This window comes from Pan paniscus, chromosome 1 (assembly GCF_029289425.2).
Source record: "Pan paniscus chromosome 1, NHGRI_mPanPan1-v2.0_pri, whole genome shotgun sequence".
Lineage (NCBI taxonomy): Eukaryota > Metazoa > Chordata > Mammalia > Primates > Hominidae > Pan > Pan paniscus.
The window spans coordinates 6,194,348-6,218,743 of NC_073249.2; positions in this window are offsets into that span (position 1 = coordinate 6,194,348).

A 24,396-nucleotide genomic window follows, 5' to 3' on the forward strand; every position below is an offset into this window, starting at 1 on the left:
TGCAGCCTTGCCAGCACCTGTTATTTTTTTGACTTTTTAATAATAGACATTCTGACTGGTGTGAGATGGTATCTCACTGTGGTTTTGATTTGCATTTCTTTAATAATCAGTAATGTTGAGGTTTTATTCATCTGTTTCTTAGCCACATGTATATCTTTTTTGAAAAGTGTCTGTTCATGTCCTTTGCCCACTTTTTAATGGGGTTGTTTTTCTCTTGTTAATTTGTTTAAGTGCCTTATAGATGCTGGATATTAGACCTTTGTCAGATGTGTGCTTGCAAAAATTTTCTCCCATTCCGTAGGTTGTTTGTTTACCCTGTTGATACTTTCTTTTGCTGTGCGGAAGCTCTTTAGTTTAATTAGATCCCATTTGACAATTTTTGCTTTTGTTGCTATTGCTTTTGGCATCTTGGTGATGAAATCGTCACCCATTCCTATGGCCAGGATGGTATCACCTAGGTTGTCTTCGAGGGTTTTTGTAGTCTTGGATTTTACATTTAAGTCTTTAATCCACCTTGAGTTGATTTTTGTATATAGTATAAGGAAGGGGTCAAGTTTCAATCTTCTCCATATGGCTAGCCAGTTATCCCAGCACCATTTACTGAATAGGAAATCCTTTCCCCATTGCTTGTTCTTGTCAATTTTGTCAAAGATCAGATAGTTAAAGATGTGCAGCTAGCTTGCTTGCCTGCCTGCCTTCCTTCCTTCCTTCCTTCCTTCCTTCCTTCCTTCCTTCCTTCCTTTCCTTTCCTTCCTTTCTTTTTCCTTTCTTTCCTTTCTTTTCCTTTCTCTTTCTCTCTCTCTCTGTCTCTCTTTCTTTCTTTTCTTTCTTTCCTTCTTTTTCCTCTTGTTGCCCAGGCTGGAGTGTAATGGTGCAATCTCCACTCACCGCAACCTCTGCCTCCTGGGTTCAAGCGATTCTCCTGCCTCAGCCTCCTGAGTAGCTGGGATTACAGGCATGCACTACAACGCCCAGCTAATTTTGTATTTTTAGTAGAGATGGGGTTTCTCCAAGTTGGTCAGGCTGGTTTTGAACTCCCAACCTCGGGTGATCCACCCACCTCAGCCTCCCAAAGTGCTGGGATTACAGGTGTGAGCCACTGCACCCAGGCTGCAGCCTTATATCTTGATTCGCTATTCTGTTCCGTTGGTCTATGTGTCTGTTTTTGTAGCAGTACCATGTTGTTTTGAGTACTATGGCCCTGTAGTATAGTTTGAAGTCAGGTAGCATGATGCCTCCAGCTTTGTTCTTTTTGCTAAAGATTACCTTGGCTTTTCAAGCTCTTTTCTTTGGTTCCACATGAATTTTAAAATAGTTTTTTCTAGTTCTGTGAAGAATGTCATTGGTAGTTTGATAGAAATAACATTGAATCTATAAATTTTTTTGGGCAGTATGGCCATTTTAATGATATTGATTCTTCCTATCTGTGAGCATGGAATGTTTTTTCATTTGTTTGTGTCATCTCTTATTTCCTTGAGGAGTGTTTTGTAGTTCTGTTTATCGCTCCTTGTCTTTCACCTCCTTGGTTAACTGTATTCTTAGGTATTTTATTCTTTGGTGGCAATTGTGAATGGGATTGTGTTCCTGATTTGGCTCTTGGCTTTAACTGTTGTTGGTGTATAGGAATGCTAGTGATTTTTGTACATTGATTTTGTATCCTGAGAATTTGCTGAAATTGTTTATGAGCTTAAGGAGCTTTTAGGCTGAGATGATGGGGTTTTCTAGATATAGGATCATGTCGCCTGCAAACAGGGATATTTCGGCTTCTCTATTCCTGTTCGGATGCCCTTTATTTCCTTCTCTTGCCTGATTGCTCTGGCCAGGACTTCCAAAAACCATGTTGAATAGAAGTGGTGCGAGAGTGCATCCTTATTTTGTGCTGGTTTTTGAGAGGAATGATCCCAGCTTTTGCCCATCTAGTATGATGTTGGCTGTGGGTTTGTCATAGATGGCTCTTATTACTTTGAGGTATGTTCCTTCAATACCTAGTTTATTGACAGAGTTTAACAGAAAGGAGTGTTGAATTTTATTGAAAGGCTTTTCTGCATCTATTGAAATAATCATGTAGTTTTTGTCTTTAGTTCTGTATATGTGATCAGTCACATTTATTGATTTGCATATGTTGAACCAACCTTGCATCCTAGGGATAAAGCCTACTTGATCATGGTGGATAAGCTTTTTGATGTGCTGCTGGATTTGGTTAACAGTATTTTGTTGAGGATTTTTGCATCAGTGTTCATCATGGATATTGACCTGAAATTTTCTTTTTTTGTTGTGTCTCTGTCAGGTTTTGGTATAAGGATGATGCTGGCCTCATAGCATGAGTTAAAGAGGAATCCCTTCTGCTCAACTTTTTAAGAATAGTTTCAGTAGAAATGGTACCAGCTCGGCCAGGAATGGTGGCTCACGCCTGTAATCCCAGCACTTCGGGAGGCCGAGGTGGCTGGATCACCTGAGGTGGGGAGTTCAAGACCAGCCTGGCCAACATGGTGAAACCCTGTCTCTACTAAAAATACAAAAATTAGCTGAGTGTAGTGTTGCAGGCCTGTAGTCCCAGCTACTCGGGATGCTGAAGCAGGAGAACTGCTTGAACCTGGGAGGCGGAGGTTGCAGTGAGCTAAGATCATTCCACTATACTCCAGCCTGGGTGACAGATTGAGACTCTGTCTCAAAAACAAAAAACAAAAAACAAAACAAACAACAAACAACAACAATAACAACAAAACAAAAAACAGTACCAGCTCTTCTTTGTGCGTCTGATAGAATTTCGCTGTGAATCTGTCTGGTCCTGGGCTTTTTTGAGTGGTAGGCTGTTTATTACTGATTCAATTTCAAAATGCATTATTGGTCTGTTCAGGGATTCAGTTTCTTCCTGGCTCAGTCTAGGGAAGGTGTGTGTATGTGTCCATGAATTTTCTACTTCTTCCAGATTTTCTAGTTTATGAACATAGAGGTGTTCATAATATTCTCTGATCATTTGTGTTTCTTTGGAGTCAGTGATAATATCTCTTTTGTCATTTCTAATTGTGTTTATTTGGATCTTCCCTCTTTTTCTTGTTTATTAGTCTAGCTAGTGGTCTATCTCTTCTATTTTTGTTTTTCAGAACATCAACTCCTGGACTCATTGATGTTTTGAACATTTTTCTCGTGCCTCTGTCTCCTTCAGTTCAGCTCTGATTTTGATGATTTCTTGTCTTCTGTTGGATTTGGGGTTGGTTTGCTTTTGGTTCTCTAGTTCTTTTAGTTGTGATGTTATGTTGTTAAATTGAGATCTTTCTAACCTTTTGATGTGGGCATTTAGTGCTATAAACTTCCCTCTTAACACTGCCTTACCTGTCTCCCAGAGATTCTGGTATGTTACATCTTTGTTCTCATTAGTTTCAAAGAACTTATTGATTTCTGCCTTAATTTCATTATTTATTCAAAAGTCATTCAGGAGCAGGTTATTCAATCTCCATGTAATTTTATGGTTTTGAGCAAATTTCTTAGTCTTGATTTCTAATTTGATAATGCTGTGGTCTGACAGAGTGGTTGTTATAATTTCAGGTCTTTGGCATGTGCTGAGGAGTGTTCTGTGTCTGATTATGTGGTCAATTTCAGAGTATGTGTCATGTGTGTCACTGAGAAGAATGTATATTCTGTTGCTTTTGGGTGGAGAATTCTGTAGATGAGATGTCTATCATGTCCATTTGATCCAGTGCTGAGTTCAGGTCCCAAATATATTTGTTAATTTTCTGCTTTGATAACCTGTTTAATACTGTCAGTGAGGTGTCAAAGTCTTCCACTATGATTGTGTGGGAATCTAAGTCTCTTTGAAGGTCTCTAAGAACTTGCTTTATGAATATGGGTGCTCCTGTGTTGGGTGCATATATATTTAGGATAGTTAGGTCTTCTTATTGAATTGAACCCTTTACCATTATGTATTGCCCTTCTTTGTCTTTTTTGATCTCTGTTGGTTTAAAGTCTGTTTTGTTGGAAACTAGGATGACAACCCCTGCTTTTTTCTGTTTTTCATTTGCTTGGTAGGTTTTTCTCCAACCCTTTACTTTGAGACTATGTGTGTCATTGCGTGTGAGATGGGTCTCTTAAAGACAGCATACCAATGGGTCTTGGTTCCTTATCCAGCTTGCCACTCTGTGCCTTTTAATTGGGACATTTACCCATTTACCTTCAAGGTTAGTGTTGATATGTGTGGATTTGATTCTGTCATTATGATGTTAGCTGGTTACTATGCAGACTCGTATATGTGGTTGCTTCATAGTCACTAGTCGTGTATTTAAGTGTGTTTTTGCAGTTGCTGGTAATGGTCTTTCCATAGTTAGAGCTTCCTTCAGGAGCTCTTAGAAGGCAGATCTGCTGGTAACAAATTCTCTAAGCATTTGTTTGTCTGAAAAGGATCGTATTTCTCCACTTATGAAACTTAGTTTGACCAAATATAAAATTCCAGGTTGGCATTTCTTTTCTTTAAGAATATTGAATATTGGCCCTCAATCTTTTCTGGCTTACAGAGTTTCTGCTGAGAGGTCTGCTGTTAGTCTGATGGGCTTCTCTTTGTAGGCAACCTGACCTTTCTCTCTTTCTCTGCCTTTAACATTTTTTCTTTCTTTTTGACCTTGGAGAATCTAATGATTATGTATCTTGGGGATGATCTTCTTGTGAAATATCTTACTGCAGTTCTCTGCATTTCTTGAATTTGAATGTTGGCGTCTCTAGCTAGTTTGGGGAAGTTCTCATGGATGATATCCTAAAATACGTTTCCCAAGCTACTTAAACTCTCCCCATCTCTTTCAGGGACACCAATGAGTCATATATTTGGTCTCTTTACGTAATCCGCTATTTCTTGGAGCTTTTGTTCATTCATTTTTATTCTTTTTTCTCTATTCTTTCCTGACTGTCTTATTTCAGAAAGCCAGTTTTCAAGCTCCGAGATTCTTTCCTCAGGTTGGTCTATTCTGCTATCAGTACTTTGTTTGCATTATGAAATTCTTATAGTGTGTTTTTCAGCTCTATCAGGTCAGTTACATTCTTTTCTATACTGGCTAATTTTGTCTGTCAGCTCTTGTATCATTTTATTGTGATTCTTAGCTTCCTTGGATTGGGTTTCAACATTCTCCTGAAGCTCGATGATCTCTGTTCCTATCTATATTCTTAATTCTATTAATATTTCTGTTATTTCAGCCATCTCAGTGTGGTTCAGGACCCTTGCCAGAGAGGTGGTGTGGTCATTTGGAGGAAAGAAGGCACTCTGGCTTTTTAGTTGTCAAGGTTTCTGCACTGGTTCTTTGTCATCTCTGTGGGCTGATGTTTCTTCAGTCTTTGAAGTTGCTGACCTTTTGGTGGGTTTTTCCCCCTTTTATCCTATTTGAGGACCTTGAGCGTTTGATTGTGGTATAAGCTGGATTCAGCTGACTGGCTTCATTTCTGGAAGATTTTAGAAGGCCAGTGCTCAACTCCCAACTCTTGGAGTGTGTGCTCTAACTCTGAGGGACTTGCATCAGGCCCCAGCTTTGTTCTCTGGCTCCTCAAGTTTAGGAATTCACTGGGCTGGGAGTGCTGAGGTGCTTCCAGACTGCTGGGCACTACACTGTGATGGATGGTGTCAGCCAAAGCATTTTGCAATGTGGTAGCAGTGGGATCCATCCTTGTTGCATGTGCCTGCAGAAGCAGCAGTGGCAGTATGGTGAGGTGCATACTTGATGGCTCTGGCAGGGTGCTAGTGGGTGCCAGGGTCCCTGCCTCCATGGGTGCATTCACTGTGGCAGAGGCAGCATGGCTGTGGGGGTTGGGAGGGTCTAATGGCAGCTGTGCACATGGTTGTGCTGGTGGTGGTGTGAGCATGGGGGCAGGGTGCTGGCAGGCACAGGTCTGTGTGTTTTCTCTGTGTACCACAGGCAGGGGTGGTCACTCAGTGTTGGGGAGGGTCCACTGTTCTCTACGTCTAGTTTCGCTCCTGTGGCAGTGTTTGCAGAAGTGCAGGGTGCTGGTGGGGGTGGGGCTGTCTGGCTCTGTGCCCACCAAGGCTCCAATTGCAATGGCAGTTGGGTTAGGAGAGGTGAGGGTGGAGTGTACTCCTGCTGCAGCAGTGGCAGGTCAGGGTGCATGCACACAGGTGCACTGGTGGGGCAGGGAAGGCAAAACTTTCCTGTGCACACATGTGCTGGCAAAGTGATGTGGGGGTTTGCCATGGATCTGGGGAAAGGCTGCCGTGTGGGGAGGGAGCAGGTGGGCTGGTGAGTGGCCATGGGGGCCACCCTGCTGGAGCTGTCCACTGGACAGAGAGGATCTGCCAGCACAGGAGTTATGATGTGAGCCCCCAGGGGACCTGAGGCTGCCCTACAAGCAGGTATGGCCAGGCTGGGACCCTGGGAGAGGCCAGGGTCAGATCAGACTGGCCCCATTTGATATGCAAGACCACCATGCAGAGTTCAGGTCTGACAGTTCCCCTAGGGTTAAAGTCTCCTATGGGTGCAAATTGAGCCAAGGGAGATGGGCTTCCCTGGCTGTGTTGTGCTACACATACTCCTACAGCAAATCCTCTGGGCTCTATTTCAGCTATTTTGCTGCTCCTACCACTTCTCTAAGCAGCTCTCCCTGCCAACTCGGGTGTCTGTGGTGGTCAAGGGGTCTCCTCCTGCCAGGATTCCAGAGGCCTATGGTGAGAGTGTGTTGCTCCTTGCCAGTTCAACTCACTCATTCCCCCAGAGTTGTTGGGGGCCAGGAACAAGTCCCAGTGCATGGTAGCCCCATGCAGTGTTCCCAGCTTCCTCCCACTTCAGCCCAGCTTCTGTGTCTTCCCCTGTGCCCCCAGTTCATTCTCAGTGCCTTCCCTCTGAAGGTCTTTTAGGAGTGCGCCAGTCAACCCAGTCCCTTGGTGGCAGCTCTTCCACCTGGCTGTGTCTAGTTGGCCATCTTGCCCTGTCTCCCTACTTATTTGTTTGTTCTTTCAACAAACACTTATTGAACAATGTCAGGCAGTGTAATTGTGAGTTTTATGTGTCAACTTTACTGGACCACAGGGTGCTCAGATATTTGGTTAGACAATATTCACATATTTGGTTAGACAATATTCTTTCTTTTTTTTTTTCTTTTTTTTTTTGAGATGGAGTCTTGCTCTGTCACCCAGGCTGGAGTGCAGTGGCACGATCTCGGCTCACTGCAACCTCCAACTTCTGGGTTCAAGTGATTCTCCTGCCTCAGCCTCCCAAGCAGCTGGGACTACAGGAGCGTGCCACCACGCCCAGCTAATTTTTTGTATTTTTGGTAGAGACAGGGTTTCACTGTGTTAGCCAGGATGGTCTTGATCTCCTGACCTTGTGATCCACCCAACTCGGCCTCCCAAAGTCCTGGGATTACAGGTGTGAGCCACCGTGCCCGGCCAGTTAGACAATATTCTAACCAAATATTGATGTTTCTCTAAGGGTGTTTCTGGATGAAATTAACATTTTTAAAAATTTAATTTAATTTTTATTTATTTTTACATTTCTATAAATGTATGATGTACAAGTGTAATTTTGTTGTATGCATAGATTACGGAGTGGTGAAATCAGGGTTTTTAGGGTATCCATCAGTCAAATAATGTACATTTTACCCAGTAAGTGGGATTACCATTTGAATAGGTAGACTGAAGAAAGTAAATTATTCCCCTGATGTAGATGGACCTTTTCTTAGCTGCTGAAAGACTACATGGAACAAAAGGTCGAATAAGAATTCTTTCTCTCTGTCTGATTGTCTTCCAGGTGGGATGTCAGTCTCTTCTGCCTTCTGACTTAGGTTCTGACTGGAACTATCACCATCAGCTCTCCTGGGTCTGGACTTCTCAGCCTTCATAATCATGTGAGCCAATTTCTTATAACAAATCTCTTTTTCTTATGCGTGCGCGCGCGCCCACACACACAGATTATTGGTTCTGTTTCCCTGAAAACCTTGACTAATACAAGAATTATTCTATGCACCAAGATAAAGTGAATAAGAAAATAAGGCCCCTGCTCTCACTGACCTTAAATTCTTATAATAAACACAGCAAACAAACAAATGAACAAGGATGATATCAAATCATGCACAAGCCTGTGCAGAGAGTTAAAACAAGGTAATATGGTGGTAAGTGACTGGATGGCTCTTTTAGACTGGGTGGTCATGGAAAGTCTTTCTGAGGAGATGACATTTACCCTGAGATTTGATGACAAAAGATTAGCGTGCTGGGGCTGGGCGCGGTGTCTCATGCCTGTAATCCCAGCACTTTGGGAGGCTGAGGTGGGTGGATCACAAGGTCAGGAGATCGAGACCATCCTGGCTAACGTGGTGAAACCCCGTTTCTACTAAAAATACAAAAAACCAGCTGGGTGTGGTGGCATGCACCTGTAGTCCTGGCAGGAGAATCACTTGAACCTGGGAGGCGGAGTTTGCAGTGAGCTGAGATTATGCCACTGCACTCCAGTCTGGGCAACAGGGTGAGACTTCATCTCACAAAAAAAAAAAAAAAAAAAAATTAGCCTGCTGGGAGACCTGGGGGTAAAAGCTTCCCAATAGAGAGAACAGTAAGTGCAAAGGCTCTGAGGTGGGAACAGGCATGGCATGAGTAACAAAGGCCAAAGTGACTAGGATCTAGTGAAAAAGAGGCAAGGGGGTAGAAAATGAGGCCAAATATTTGTCAGAGCCCAGGTAATGTAGAGTTTTGTAAACTATAAGCCAGAGAGAGTTTGAATTTTATTGTAATGATAATGAAAAGCCACTGACAATTTGGGTTCTGGGTAGTAATAGGATCTAATATGAATTTTAAAAATATCACTCTTGAAGCTGTGTAAGGACTGAATCATAGGACTTGCAAAATGACAGTGGGTCCATTTTTCCATTACTCTCTGCTTCTCCCCAACACCCTACTAAAATGACCATAAATTTAAATAAAAAGGTAAAACCTATAAGTACAAAGGGAATTAAAGAGGACATGATGGCAACACTAATTTAGAAGCTGAAAAACAGATGGGTGAGGGGTATCTGATTTGTCAGCTCCAAGAAAGTACCTGACTTGTCAGGTATAAGGTTGACAATGGGAGAAGCAGAGATTCTGATTTATTCTATAGATACCCTAACCTCCAAAGCTCTTGCAAAGGCTCAGGAATCACCAAGATCAGGTGCCTCTGGAAATGAGGTCGAGGTGAAGGTTGAAGCATTGGTTGATGGTCAGTTTAAGAAGAAAATAGACTTGCAAATTGATTCCCTCATTCCGTACAGTTGGTGACTGTCCCTCCTGCCCTCTTCAGAAGACTGAAGATTCATTCTTTGAAGGGGTAAAATCTGAGGGTCTCTAGAGTTACCCAGGCACAGTGGGAGGAGGAGTACCAGAATAAAAACAGGTGAATTAAATGAAAGTTTACATAGCATATGAGTTCTTAGAAAGTTGACAGCAAAACTTATAACCCTCAGGCAGGATATTAGAAAAGCTTTTTCTAGGGAAACTGTACTAGTCTAAGAAAAGAAGTTCAGATATTGACATGGGGATTCCCAAGGAAATAGTCTGAATAGATCACCTTGTGGGGAGGTCTGCAGTTACGTGCACAGTCAGCCAGCTTTTTAGCACTTCACTTAAATATTTACAGACTGCCAAGGATCACCAGACATTTGGGCTCCATTGTTTATGTTATAATATAAATTATTAAAGCCAATCAAATATACAAACAGAACAAAGTGTCATGGAGGAGATTTCCCTGTAAGAAAAAGAAAATGCAAAATCAGACAAAAAGTTATTTATACTAATTTCCCTGAAAGGATAAAATGCATCTATGGATCAGGGATAGAATGCTAGAAAATAGAAACATTTAGAAAACAAAAAGATCTTGGGACCTACTCCCACCACCATAGCTGTGATTAAAAACATAACACAACAAAACAAAAATCAACTCAGTGGAATGATTTGAAGGAAAAGCTGAGGAAATCTTCCTGGAAATATAGCAAACAAAAAGATTAGGCTGGGTGCAGTAGCTCACACCTATAATCCCAACACTTCAGGAGGCTGAGGCAGGCAGATCACTTGAGGCCAGGAGTTTGAGACCAGCCTGACCATCATGGCGAAACCTCATCTCTACTAAAAATACAAAAATTAGCCATGTGTGGTGGTGTGCACCTGTAGTCCTAGCTACTTGGGAGGCTGAGGCATGAGATGCTTGAACCTGGGAGGTGGAGATTGCAATGAGCTGAGATTGCACCAGTGCTCGCTCTCCAGCCTGGGTGACAGAGTGAACTCTGTCTCAAAAAAAAAAAAAAAAAAAAAAAAAGGAAAGATTAAAGACAAAAAGAAAAAAGTTATGAAAATTTGAGGACTAGGAATTCCAAAACTTAGATAACATGAGTTAATTAAAGAAGTCAGGGAAAAGAGACAGAAAAAAAAATCAAGAAACAGTTTTAGAAAATAATCCAGAACTAAAGTACAGAAATCTTCAGATTGAAAGGGTTCTCTGAATGCCCAACACTGTGGGTGAAAACAGACTAACATACATTGTGAAATATCAGGATACTGAGGAACAAAGAGATGATTATGAAAGCTTTCAGAGGATAAAAACAAAAACATCAAGGGAATTGTTAACTCCAGGGAAAAGAAAAAGTTGCCCAAGAAAGAAGGGTAACCATTGTATACTGCATAGATTAGCAGTAAATATGTTAACTGCTTCTCAGGAGGACTTATTGATATTTGGGGAACTTTTTGTGCAGCAGTGTTCTGCATATTGCAGAATTTATGGCATCCCTGACCCTCACCCACTAGACGCCACTGATCCAGTTTATCCTCCTACCGCAATATTCTGACAAACCAAAATGCTGCCCCACACTTCAAATTTCCTCCTAAGGGGCATTATTGAGCCACATCGAAAAATCACTGGTTTACAGAGTAATAATAATGTAAATCCTGATTATTAAATCAAAATTAGTGGATTGTGAAGATAGGGTAACTAGGAGGTGCACAGTCAGAGAACAAAAGCCACACCCTCATTCTTCACAGCAGCAAGTCAATAGATAATGCCAAAAACTGACTAGTCATGATTTATTCGGAGATACAGAGGTAAACACAACAGATTAATTAAACAAATTGAAGGTGGCTGTTTTCAGAGAGGGGGAATAGGATGGTAAAGGAATGATTGGGGAATGCTATTGTTTCTTGAGAGGACTTACAGAATTATTTGATTTTTAAAAAAAAGCATGGGAAAGTATAATTCTGATTACATTGAAAATGAGATTGGGGGTAGCACTGGAAGCAGGAAGCTAGTTAGGACGATCAATTTTTGTCTATCATCTATCTATCTATTATCTATCTACTTACCTATCTCTCTCTCTCTTTTTTTTTTTTGAGATGGAATCTCACTCTGTCACTCAGGCTGGAGTACAGTGGTGTGATCTCAGCTCACTGCAACCTCTGCCTCCTAGGTTCAAGAGATTCTCATGCCTCAGCCTCCTGAGTAGCTGGGATTACAGGTGCACACCACCACACCAAACTAATTTTTGTATTTTTAGTAGAGATGGAGTTTCACCATGTTGGCCAGGGTGGTCTCGAACTCCTGACCTCAAGTGATCCACCTGCCTCAGCCTCCCAAAGTGATACCCACCTATCTCTATATCCATCCATCTATTTATCCGTCTGTCCATCCATCCGTCCGTCTGTCTGTCCTTCCATCCATCCATCCATCCATCCATCCATCCATCCATCCATCCATCCTTTTATCCACATGACCATTTTACAAAAGGTGAAAATGTGGCTTAGCAGGCTTAAAGAGGTTGGTAAGTAGCTCCAGGTCACAGTCAGCAGAGGGAGAAGCCAGAGTGAGCTGAAGCAGTTCAACTCTAAAACCGAAGCCCTGATCCCTCTCATCTGTTGCATGTGAAAGGGCAAGTGAGAGGAAATGGTGAAAGGAGCAGGCAACAGACCTGAGGGAACATTAGTTATTCTCTGAAGATTGCTTCTACCTTTGAGACTGGTGTTGCCTGGCTGACCCTGGCAGATGTGATTGAAAGAGCTCTCTGCTCACAGACCGCTGTAGAAAAGTGCATGATGGAGGGAACCCTGGTTCAAGCTGTTCTTGACAGGCACTCCCAGAGCTACTAAGAGAAGAAAGGGAACTAGCACTGAGTCCCTGGATTTAAATGCCACCTTCTCAGAGGGCCTTTTATCAAAGATTACATACTTCAAATGGCTGATCCCCGGGGATCTGTCTCCAATAGTATGTTTAGTGTATTTAGAACATCTTCCCTTGTCGTTTTCTTTTGTGTAACTTCAGAACTATCCTATATAGTATCTCTCTACGAATTTATTTGAAAATAATCTCGAGAATAGTTTGGTTTTGTTTTTCGGCTTTTATTTTCTTTTCTTGACACAAGGGAAATATTATCCCTTTCCCTAAGCACCCTGTTTTTAAACTCTATCCTATTTGTCACATCAGATTTTTATATAGACATTATTGTTATTTTATTTTATTTATTATTATTTTTTTGAGATGGAGTCTCGCTCTGTCACCCAGGCTGGAGTGCAATGGCGTGGTCTCAGCTCACTGCAACCTCTGCCTCCTGGGTTCAAATGATTCTCCTGCCTCAGCCTCCCAAGTAGCTGGGATTATAGGTGCCTGTCACCACACCTGGCTAATTTTTGTATTTTTCGTAGAGACAGGGTTTCACCCTGTTGGCCAGGCTGGTCTCGAATACCTGACCTCAAGTGATCCACCCACCTCGCCCTCCCAAAGTGCTCGGATTACAGGTGTGAGCCACCATGCCCGGCTGACATTGTTGTTATTTTTATAAAAATATAATATTTTCTCTTTGAAGAAAGTTGGAAAAATATTAGAAAATTACAAATAAGAAAACAAAAGCCACCCAAATTCTACCACCTAGAGACAACCACTACTTCTAACTATGTGGACGTGAGCCTCTTCATACACACGAGAACTCCTTGAGGGTGTGGTCAAGAGTTTCATCTACAATTTTCTGGCCCCAATTAGGGCCCTGGCACAGCTGACACTCAAGACATGTTTGCCAAAGCTTCAGTTAGGCGTGCAGTATTTAAGTAAAAAGTATATTTAAAAATGTAAAAAGAGCTAGCCCACTTGGGTAGAGAGATGAAGAATCTTTGAAAAGTCCATATGTCAATTTTAAATCACTAAGCACATTTTCAAGATCCTTTCACGGTCCTCCACCATATTGTTCCTTTTCCAGAGCTTATTCCCTATGATGGGCGACATTCTCTTTGGGGTCTCCTGCAGTGTGAGCTCACTGGGCTCATTCCCACCTTTGAGGCTTCCCTTGTCTAGAATCCTCTTTCCTCATGCTATTTTGCATATCTACAGCCTATCCATTCTTCTAGTTTCAGCTCAAGTCCAATCTTCTCTCTACGCATCCCTGTTACTTGGCTTCACTTATTTCTCTTTCTCTTCTGGATTCTGCAGCCCGTACAACCTATAGCTTAGCCCTTCCTTGCGGGCTGACTTGAATCATCTACCATCATCATTGCACCTAGGTTTGCCTTCCTTCTTAGCAGAGGGCTAGGCACAAGGCAGATAGGCAACAAAAATAAACTTGTATTTTATAGCATTTACTCAGAACAATTACAAACAGCTAATCCTAGGTTTGGGAGGTAGTTTTCTTTTCTTTCCTTTTCTTTTCTTCTCTTTTCTCCTTCCTTCCTTCCTTCTTTCCTTCCTTCCTTTCTTCTTCTTTGTTTTTTTTTGTTTTTGTTTTTGTTTTTTTTGAGATGGAGTCTCGCTTTGTCACCCAGGCTGGAGTGCAATGGCGCAATCTTGGCTCACAGCAACCTCTGCCTCCCAGGTTCAAGTGATTCTCCTGCCTCAGCCTCCTGAGTAGCTGGGATTACAGGTGCCTGCCACCACACCCGGCTAATTTTTTTTTTTTTAATTTTTAGTAGAGACAGTGTTTCACCATGTTGGTCAGGCTGGTGTCAAACTCCTGACCTCAGGTGATCTGCCTGCCTTGGCCTCCCAAAGTGTTGGGATTGCAGATGTGAGCCACTGCATCCAGCCGGAGGTAGTTTCTAGGTAATTCTGAGGTGGGGTCTAATAATGCTCTTTCAAGGAAGTGGAATTCCAGCTACTGGGCTTTGGGATGACTTTTTGGATAGAGCACAAAAGAGATATGAAATAGAGAGCTGGATTCAGAAGGCTGAGGTGGGAGGATTGCTTGAGCCCAGGAATTCGAGGCTGCAGTGAGCTGTGATCCTGCCACTGCACTCCAGCCTGGGCAACATAACGAGACCCTATCTCTACAAGAAATGTTCTGAAAATTAACGAGACGTAGTGACCCATGCCTATAATCCTAGCTACTTGGAAGACTGAGGTGGGATGATCACGTGAGCCCAGGAGTTCAAGGCTGCAGTGAATTATGATCGCACCACTGCACTCCAGCCAGGGCAACAGAGCAAGACCTTGTGTCTAAAAATAAAAAAAAAAAAGAAAGAAATACAAAGCTGGCTTATGTGGAGCCTGTGGACTCAGCACAGGGTTAACACCTGCGTGAGTTGGGAAGGGCAGCTCGCCTTCTGAGCACATAACAGGATGAGAGAGCTGTCAAGTAAGTGGGAGAAAAGCACAGTCATGCAATCTAATGTAAGAACTTTCACCCAGAAATGTTTCCTTAAGCTCTTAGAAAACAACTTCCACAAGAGCAGATATTTCATGTTGAGTCTGTGAACTAGGGAGGTTTGCAGGGTGAGAAGAATGAGCCCACCTGCCTGGCAGGCCAGCCCTGACTTGCACCTGGGTCATTCGCTCTTGTAAAATGGAAGACCTGGCTGGCTGTGGTGGCTCATGCCTGTAATCCCAGCACTTTGGAAGGCTGAGGCAGGCGGATCACCTGAAGTCAGGAGTTTTAGACCAGCCTGGTCAATGTGGTAAAACCCCATTTGTATTAAAAATACAAAAAATAAAAATAAAAATAAAAATTAGCCAGGCATGGTGGCACATGCCTGTAATCCCAGCTACCCAGGAGGCTGAGGCAGAAGAATCACTTGAACCCAGGAGGCAGAGGTTGCAGTGAGCTGAGATCATGCCACTGCACTCCAGCCTGGGCGACAGAACGAGACTTGTCTCAACAAACAAACAAACAAACGCAAGACCTGACCACTAGGGAGAAAGCTGGCACCACTTCTTAGCTCCTCTTTTATTTTGCAATTACCCCTACAAATGGGTATGTAAATTTAACAGCAACACAGTTAAAGGTGCCAGCTGAAGCCCAGGCTGCCTCCCCAGCTTGTTTTCAATCAGGCTTTATGGAACAGTTTCTTTCAAAAGCCCCATCCTCACTGCTCACTGACACTAAGCTGTGGTGGTTTGAGTTAACGGGTTCTAAGATGGTCTTTACTTATAATGCCTTTTCTTCTCCCACACTCCTTCTGTAAGATATTTCACCTCCCAAAGTTGGTAGTTCGCTCCCGGGCTGATGCTCAGAATGTGGAACTTGAGGAGCTGCAGTGACATCCTGCAGCCACACGGGAGGTGGCTCCTCAGGGGCGACTGCTGGCTGTGTCACCACCAGGGGATGCCGGGCACAGCTTGAAGCTTGGGGACAGGGAGCTGAGAGGCACCTGCAGTTAGAAAAGCATTTCCTGTATCAAATTGGCTTCCCGGGAAATTACCAGAGTAAATGTGGTGAATTCTATCGATTCCCCCGCAGGAGCTTCCTTCTGGTCTCTTTGTGTGTGCGTTTGAATGAGACAACAAATTAACTGTTCACATATAAAGAGTCAACAGATAACTTATAGGATACCATATCGCTATCTTTGGAAGAAGCTTCCAGAAACAGTTGACTCCAAGACTCCTGCTGGCCTTCTGGCCTTGAGGGATGGAGCAGGAGCAGATACTGACCTCGACATTTTCTCTGAGCCTGTGGTGTGTTTGTGGTTGTTTGAAATCTCTGAATATCTGCCTCCTTCAATAACTATTTCTTGAGTGCCAAGTGTAGGGCACTGTCCTGGTGGTGACAGTGGTGGTGTGTATGTTGGGATGGAGTCGGGGGAAGTAGAAAATGTATAAAATACCTCTGCCCTTGAGGAGCTCAATTAGTAGGGCAGATGAGACACTTCCACCCAGCTCTCATGCCAAGCAGAATTCATTTTGTGAGGTTCAGGGAGGTAAAGTGCTGTGGGATGTCTCAGGTAGTTTGGGCTGCTATAACAAAAACACCTTAGCTAGCTGTGGTGGCATGCCTGAAGTCCCAGCTACTCAGGAGCCTGAGCCTGGGGATCCCTTGAGCCCAGAAGTTTGCCCAGAGACTAGCCTGGGCAACATAGCAAGACTCCATCTCTACAAAAAAAAATGTAGAAAATTAACAAAATTAACAAAAGTATCTTAAACTGGGTGGCTTATAAAAAACAGACATTTATTTCTCACTTTGAGAGACTGGGAAATCCAAGACCAAGGTGCCTGTAGAATTGGTGTTTGGTGGGGGCTCAATTTCTGGTTCATAGATGATGCCTTCTCTCTGTGTCCTCACATGGTGGAAGGGCCTCTTTGGGGTCTCTTTTATAAGGACACCAATCCCATTCACGAGGTCTCCATCCTCAAGACCTAATTACCTCCTAAAGGCCCCACCTCCTAGTGCCATCACTTTGGGAGTTAGGATTGTAACATATGAATTTTGGGGGAGGGCACAGACATTTGGGGGTCAGGAAGAGAGAGTGGTGCTGAGGCTGGAGAGTCTGGAAAAGGTGGCATTTGAGCATGGCTTTGAGGGGATTTCAAAAAGGTTTTGGGGATTGATGTGAACAAATGCAGGTCAAATAAAGCTCCAAGGTGTGAAACCCAGAACAACCTGTAGTTCTATCTAGCCAAAGAGGGTACAGTGTAGAATAGTGGGTGAGGAACATGGACTCCAGAATCAGACAGCCTGGGTTCCAATTCTGCCTCTACCAACTCTGGCTGTGTGACTGTGAGCAGATCATTTAACGTCTCTCGGCTAAACTGTCCTCATTTGGATGGAAACCCCTAACACTGCCCATAGTGTCTCACAGGTCATGTTCATGATTGGTTAGGAAACCATCTTGGCTTTGACAGACGATGGATGCCTCAGCATCCACGGGATTCCCCTTCTTTCCCGATCAAGTCTCCAGGCTGGACTTCAGCAGTATTGGGGAGCCCCTTCTCTCTCTGCCTTCCTCCTCTGATCTTTTCTCTTCTTCGGTCCACTCTTTGCACCTCAGAGTCCCAGCTACCTCTAGCGGGTGCCTCCCATCTTGATGACCAGCATTTCTAGATTCAGATACTGTAGGTCAGAGAGGCCTTAGGGCTTTTCCATTCTGTAAATCAGAGCATCTGCAAGATAAGCCAACTTTTCTTGCTGATGTTGGTCAGATCCTCACAGACATTAACATTCACAGAATCTCTCGCTATCATACTAAGTTAGACCCTGCTTCCACTCAGGGGTGAGGAAGGGGAGTGATGAAGGGAACCAGACTTGTGTTTTTCCACACATAAAATAGAGAGAAGGAAAGTACTTACCTTACAGAGGCTTTGTAGGAATCAAATGAGATAATGCAAGCAAAGCCCATAGCGCAGTGCCAAGCACAGAAGAATCTTTCAACAATGATTATTGTTAGTGGTATTATAGCCATATCCTGAGGGTCTACTCTATGGGGACTGGAGGATCTTGGATAGTTGTGATGGTTCAGTGCTAAAATTTTTCTAGAATCTCTCCTGTACCTATGCTAGGCCCCTTGTTAGCAGCTTTACCTAAGCTATTTCTAAAAACCATAATGGTTAGTATTACATTCCTAAATATTTTATTATTTTTGTTTGCACACAATCTTATATGTTTGCAAACAACTTGACTCTGGCCAACTTTAGCCAGAGGCATTTTTTCAGGGAGCATTGAGGTCTCCCATAGAATCCTAACAGCTGGACCATAAGATTCAAGAAGGGTCAGAGCCTGGGCAACCCCAGGGACCTGAGCGGCAGGACTTTGTACATCTTCTCCCCAAAAGGTTACTATGCATGTGACTTCAATTCCAACTTTCTGGTCCCAGTTTCCTCATCTGTAAGCAAAGGTGATATTACTAGTACATAGTACATAGATGTATTTTGAGGATGTAAACAAGTTAATAGAAAAGAGTGCTTAGAACAGTGTTTGGTACACAGTAAACCCTATCTGTGTTTGCATTATTATTATTATTATTATTATTTGCACTAAAGACTCTCAAGTTTCTGCCTTTCAGTACAAACATCCAATTTCCAGGAAAGAGAATTGAGTTGTTTTATATTGGGCCAGGTGTCACCTCGGGCTGAGTCAGGCTGTAGCATATGGGTGGTGATATGCTTGGACTTTGTGTCCCCACTCAAATCTATCTTGAATTATAATTCCCATAATTCCCATGCATCAAGGGAGAGACCAGGTGGAGGTAATTGGATCTTGGGGGCAGTTTGCCCCATGCTGTTCTCATGATAGTGAGTGAATTCTCTTGAGATCTGATGGTTTTATAAGCATTTGGCAGTTCTTCCTGCGTTCATTCTCCTTCCTGCCGCCCTGTGAAGAAGCTACCTTGCTTCCCCTTCACCTTCTACCATGATTGTAAGTTTCCTGAGGCCTCCCCAGCCATGCTGAATTGTGAGTCCATTAAACCCCTTTCCTTTATAAATTACCCAGTCTCGGGCAGTCCTTTACAGCAGTGTGAAAACAGACTAATACATAATACAGGTGGGAAGATTACTTGGTACAGTCATGACCCCTTGGGACCCATACCTCTGTGTTTGCAGAGAGGGCAGCCCCCACAGAAGCTTTCTACTGCAGTCACTAGTCCCATTTTACAGATGAGGCAACTAAAGATCAGATATATCTGCCTTCATGCTCAAGGTCACATTGAGTCATCAGTGAAATGTAGAACCTAGATTGAAATGTAAATTTCTGTGCCTCTGAAAGCCCACAACCTCCCCATCTACAGTTTACTGTTTTCTCTTGTGTCCTTCTAAGCCATTCTAACCAAGTATCTTTGAATCAAACTCATGACGTGGCAAACTCACTTGGAGACACAGTAAGTGATGAAGGGTAGCAAGAAGACCATGATATGCTAATACCTACTTCACAGTCAACTGAAGAGAGAAAACCTGAAGTTCACTTTCTTATTTTAAATTAGGTTACACAGGCCATTAAGCCAGTAATAACAGAGTTTTAGATTTTTGGACAGAGTGTACAATAGCCAGAACTTATTGTTATGCAAATGAAAGACAGACATTCAGGGTGAAATACCCTGGGTCCAACTTAAAACTAACCTTGTTGCCAACAACAGCCATATAAGGAAGGATGAAAAAAACTTTAAGGCATTTATCTTGGCTTCATTTCACCATATAATTATCTTCTATATGCTGTCTATTTGTGATGAAACCATCTATTTAGTTTCTTAAAATAAAAAAAATTGTCAAGAAGGAGAAGTTGTCTTGGCTTTGAAGCCGGTACTAATGATGGGTCTTTTTTATTATGAAAATCATTATCTCAGTGTAACTGTGTCCCTTTCTTTTAATTATATAAACAGCTCATCCAGTCTGATGGTGGCGTCACAGTGAACGGATTTTAGGAGGCTGTGCAGAAAATCCTGCGAGTTCTGGAGGTCCATGGGTTATTTTTTAATTTTTGGTTTTGCCAAAGAGTATTCTTGAACAGCAAATCACAAAGGAAATGCATACGTCGTACATAGACTTGTGCTTCTCTGAACACCCTTTGCTTTATCAATCCACTGAACATTCCTTACGGGTGGAGATCGTGTCTCTGTTGCTTATGATTTTAGCCCCAGTGCCTGACCAAAAGTTGTGTGCTCAGTCAGTATTTCTCAAAGTGAGTTGGATTCCAGGTACTTTGGCTTCGATTACCATTGTCATCACTATCATGTGGATAAGTAGCCAGATAGGCCAGTCGTGATGATCAGTATTTTGGGGGGCACATTAACTGAGGCTGAAAAAAGTCAATTTCCTTGTCCCCAAATTAAAAAGTCAATAAATGTCCACGCGCGGTGGCTCATGCCTGTAATCCCAGCACTTTGGGAGGCTGAGATGGGCGGATCACGAGGTCAGGAGATCGAGACCATCCTGGCTAACATGGTGAAACCCCGTCTCTACTAAAAATACAAAAATCAGCCGAGCGTGGTGGTGGGCGCCTGCAGTTCCAGCTACTTGGGAGGCTGAGGCAGAAGAATGGCTTGAACCTGGGAGGCAGAGCTTGCAGTGAGCCAAGATCTTGCCAATGCACTCCAGCCTGGGCGACAGAGCGAGACTCTGTCTCTAAGTCAAAAAACAGAGGCTGGAATCCAGGGCTCAGGTCTCCAAACTAGATAGTACTAGTCTCTCTTGGTCTCTGTTCCCCAATCTCTGACAGCAGGAGTGGTATATGGGGTGCTTTGTTTCCACCCGCTACACCAGATGGGAGTGATGCCAAAAGTCTTGGAAAATGATCTTTAGTCTGTGTGAAATCCTCATAGGATTATTCCAATAGGAAAATATTTAGAAATTAATAATAAAAAGGTATTTGGAGTGGATTAAGATATCTAGCTCTCAAATATTGCCTGTTCTCACTTATAAGTGGAGGCTAAATGATAAGAACATACAAACACAAAGAAGGAAACAACATCCCACTTGAGGATGGAGGGTGGGAGGAAGGAGAGGAGCAGAAAAGATCACTATTGAGTACTGGGCTTAATACCTGGCTGATGAAATAATCTCTCCAACAACCCCACATGACACATGTTTACCTATGTAACAAACCTTCACATGTACTCCCAAACCTAAAATAAAGTAAACAACAACAACAACAACAACAACAAAAAACCAGATACCTAGCTCCCCAAACCAAGCCAGCATTTATTTCCTAAACCCAGAGTACTGATATTCATTATGATTTCATGTTTTTTTCTTTATAAGACATCGTTAGGCTCCTGTTTTGTTTATAACTTTAAGATGATCAATAATATACAACCCGGTGGTGCCCCCTAACCATTTTGTCTATTGAATTGAATTCTGAACTCATGACAAATGTATCTAAACTCCAAACACTATCACATTGCTTAAGAAAATATTTATCTTTTGGCCGGGTGTGGTGGCTCACACCTGTAATCCCAGCACTTTGGGAGGCCGAGGTGGGCAGATCCGAGATCAGGAGATCGAGACCATCCTGGCTAACACAGTGAAACCCCATCTCTACCAAAATACAAAAAATTAGCCGGGTGTGGTGGCGGGTGCCTGTAGTCCCAGCTACTCAGGAGGCTCAGGCAGGAGAATGGCGTGAACCCGGGAGGCGGAGCTTGCAGTGAGCTGAGATCGCGCCACTGCACTCCAGCCTGGGCGACAGAGAGAGACTCCATCTCAAAAAAAAAAAAAAAAAAAGAAAATATTTATCCTTCCCAATCTCCCGCCCCAGCTTCTTGAATTGTTTTGCCCTCTTTTTCTGATTCTCTTTCCGTCTTGATGTTATTTCCTTCCCTAATTCCTCTAAGTCTGGATTATATTTATGGCACCCTCAAGGAGCAGTTGTGTGCGTGGTAGAGATGGCTTATATTGGCTCGCTAGAAACAATTGTTAAATTTTCAGGAATTTTGCAAGCTGATTATGAAACCTAGCCATTATAAAAAGGTAAAATTGCTTAAACTTAGTCTTTATATATTATTTATATATGTTTATGTTATTAACATATTAAAACAGGTAATAAATATGTAAAACATCACTTTTTAAAATTGTTATTTATTTTTATTTTTGAGACAGAGTCTCGCTCCCCTGCCCAGGCTGGAGTGCAGTTGCATGATCTCAGCTCACTGCAGTCTCCGCTTCCTGGATTCAAGCAATTCTCCCTGCCTCAGCCTCCTGAGCAGCTAGGATTACAGGCGCCTGCCACCACACCTGGCTAAGTTTTGTATTTTTAGTGGAGACGGGGTTTCGCCATGTTGGCCGGGCTGGTCTTGAACTCCGGACCTCAGGTGATCCTTCCACCTCAGCCTCCCAAAGTGCTGGGATTATAGGCATGAGCCACCGTGCCAGGCCTGCCAGGCCAAACTCATCAGTTTCCAGTGATTGGACTACATTCTATTGTCATCTATACTCTTGGGTTTTTTGTCTATTGTATTGTATCTGTACGGTGGAATTACTCTATAAAGATGTGCTGCTGTCCATTCCTTCCCAGCTCTGTATTTAGTGATGTCACATTGGTAACTTGAAATTGGTCTTGGTAGGTGTACTTTCACTGTGGGAATTGAAACTGTACAAAGCAAGGATTTTGTCTTCGTAGAGCCGGTTGTTAAACATTTGTCAGCACACACTGCAGTGGTGAGGCTGTAGCCATTGAAGAGTGACATGGTAGACTTTGAGTCTCTGTCAAGCAGTCGTGTCACCTGGGGTAAATTGCCTAATCTCTCTGAACTGTAGTTTCCTTGTCTGTAAAATGGATTTGTTGTGAGAGTCAAACAGTAGAATGCCTATAAGACATATGAGAATTCTTTCTTCCCTCATCACATGGATTATGCTTAAAAACTGACTGCTATTGTACTTGTTAATACTGCAGCCTTCTCTTTATGTAGTGGGAAGAAAATATGTCTTTTCTGAGATAGATATGGCTGCTTTTGTCATCTGCAGAAGTCGCAAACCCTTGTTTTATGGGTAGATATTTCTATTGTTTAAGAATATGACTTGATGCAGCTTGAGGGGACCTTTTATGGACAGAAAAGTGAAACGCCTCCTTGACACAACCTATTTGGGTGACATTAAGTACAAGACAGAGCTGACTTCGTCTGCGTGATACAGGGAGAAGAATTTTGAGATTCCACGGGCAATTCAGGAAGTAGGACTGAAAGCAAAAGCAGAAACATGCAGAGAATTAGAGAGCTCCGAGTAGAGTGTGTGGGCAGGGTAGGGAAAGGGGGCTACAAACAGGGAAGCAGATGGGGACTGCAGAGAAATCCACTCAAGGAGAAATTTTCCAAGGTTGGGATGGGTGGGATGGTCCAACTGTCAAGGTGAAGTTGTTCCTGGTCTTGGTTTTATCTTCTGCCATTACTGCCAAACCTAATAAAAGTGTGGGACAGGGCCAGGTGCCGGGCTCACACCTGTAATCCCAGCACTTTGGGAGGCCAAGGCAGGCGGATCACGAGGTCAAGAGATGGAGACCATCCTGGCCAACATGGTGAAACCCCGTCTCTACTAAAATACAAAAAACTAGCCGGGCATTGTGGCGCGCACCTATAGTCCCAGCTGCTCAGGAGGCTGAGGCAGGGGAACCGCTTGAACCCGGGAGGCGGAGGTTGCAGTGAGCTGAGATCGTGCCACTGCACTCTAGCCTGGTGACAGAGCAAGACTCAGTCTCAAAAAAACAAAAAACAAAAAACAAAAAGTGTGGGACATTGTGTTAGTGGGGCTTTGGGGAGTCAGTACAAACCAATTAGAAAGGACATAGAAGATTCAGTGGAAGGAAAAGTTGTAATAAACATAAGCTGCACTCCACACCCCTAATTTTCTGGGAATCTACAGAAATCTTAGTGGGAGCACTGGGTTTCCCGTAGAATATAATATTAGTTGAATATCATTATTCAAGAATTCAATAGATAGAGTACTGCACCCATGGCTGGAGAGTCAAGGTCCAGGACAGTTGATCTCAAATGGACTGCACATGGAAATTGGAGCCATTTTACTGAACTATTAAAGGAAAGTCTGGAAGGCTCAGAAGACATTTAGACAGCATAATTTTTTTTTTTTTTTTTTTTTTTTTTTTTTTTGAGATGGAGTCTCACTCTGTCACCCAGGCTGGAGTGCAGTGGCGCAATCTAGGCTCACTGCAACCCCCGCCTCCTGGGTTCTGGCCATTTTTCTGCCTCAGCCTCCCGAGTAGCTGGGACTACAGGCACCTGCCACCACAGCTGGCTAATTTTTGTATTTTTAGTAGAGACAGGGTTTCACTGTGTTAGCCAGGATGGTCTCGATCTCCGTGATCCACCCGCCTCAGCCTCCCAAAGTGCTGGGATTACAGGTGTGAGCCACCATGCCCGGCCCAGGCAGCAGATTTATGAGTTGCAGGTATCAATCTCACCCAAATTATACACAGATATTTACCCAATCTGTATTTTTAGTCCTAATTTCTCTCAAACTATATTCTACCTGTTCAACTGCCTCTCTTGTGGACCTCTCTACCTGCACCTCAAAATTAACACATGAAAATCGAGGTTGGCAACTCAGCTCCAGAAACATGCTCCTCCATGTCGCTCATTTTTCTGAATGTACCGTTTCCCTCCAAGGCATTTGAGATAAACAAGTACTAGAAATATCAACATGACACTTCATGTCCCCATAACCCAGTACATCAATTAGAGGGGTTGCTATTGATTGACACCATTCCCTTTTCTCTAAAGGATTCTTGATAGTTATAAAGCATTTCTGTCCAAACTCCTTCCCATGACTC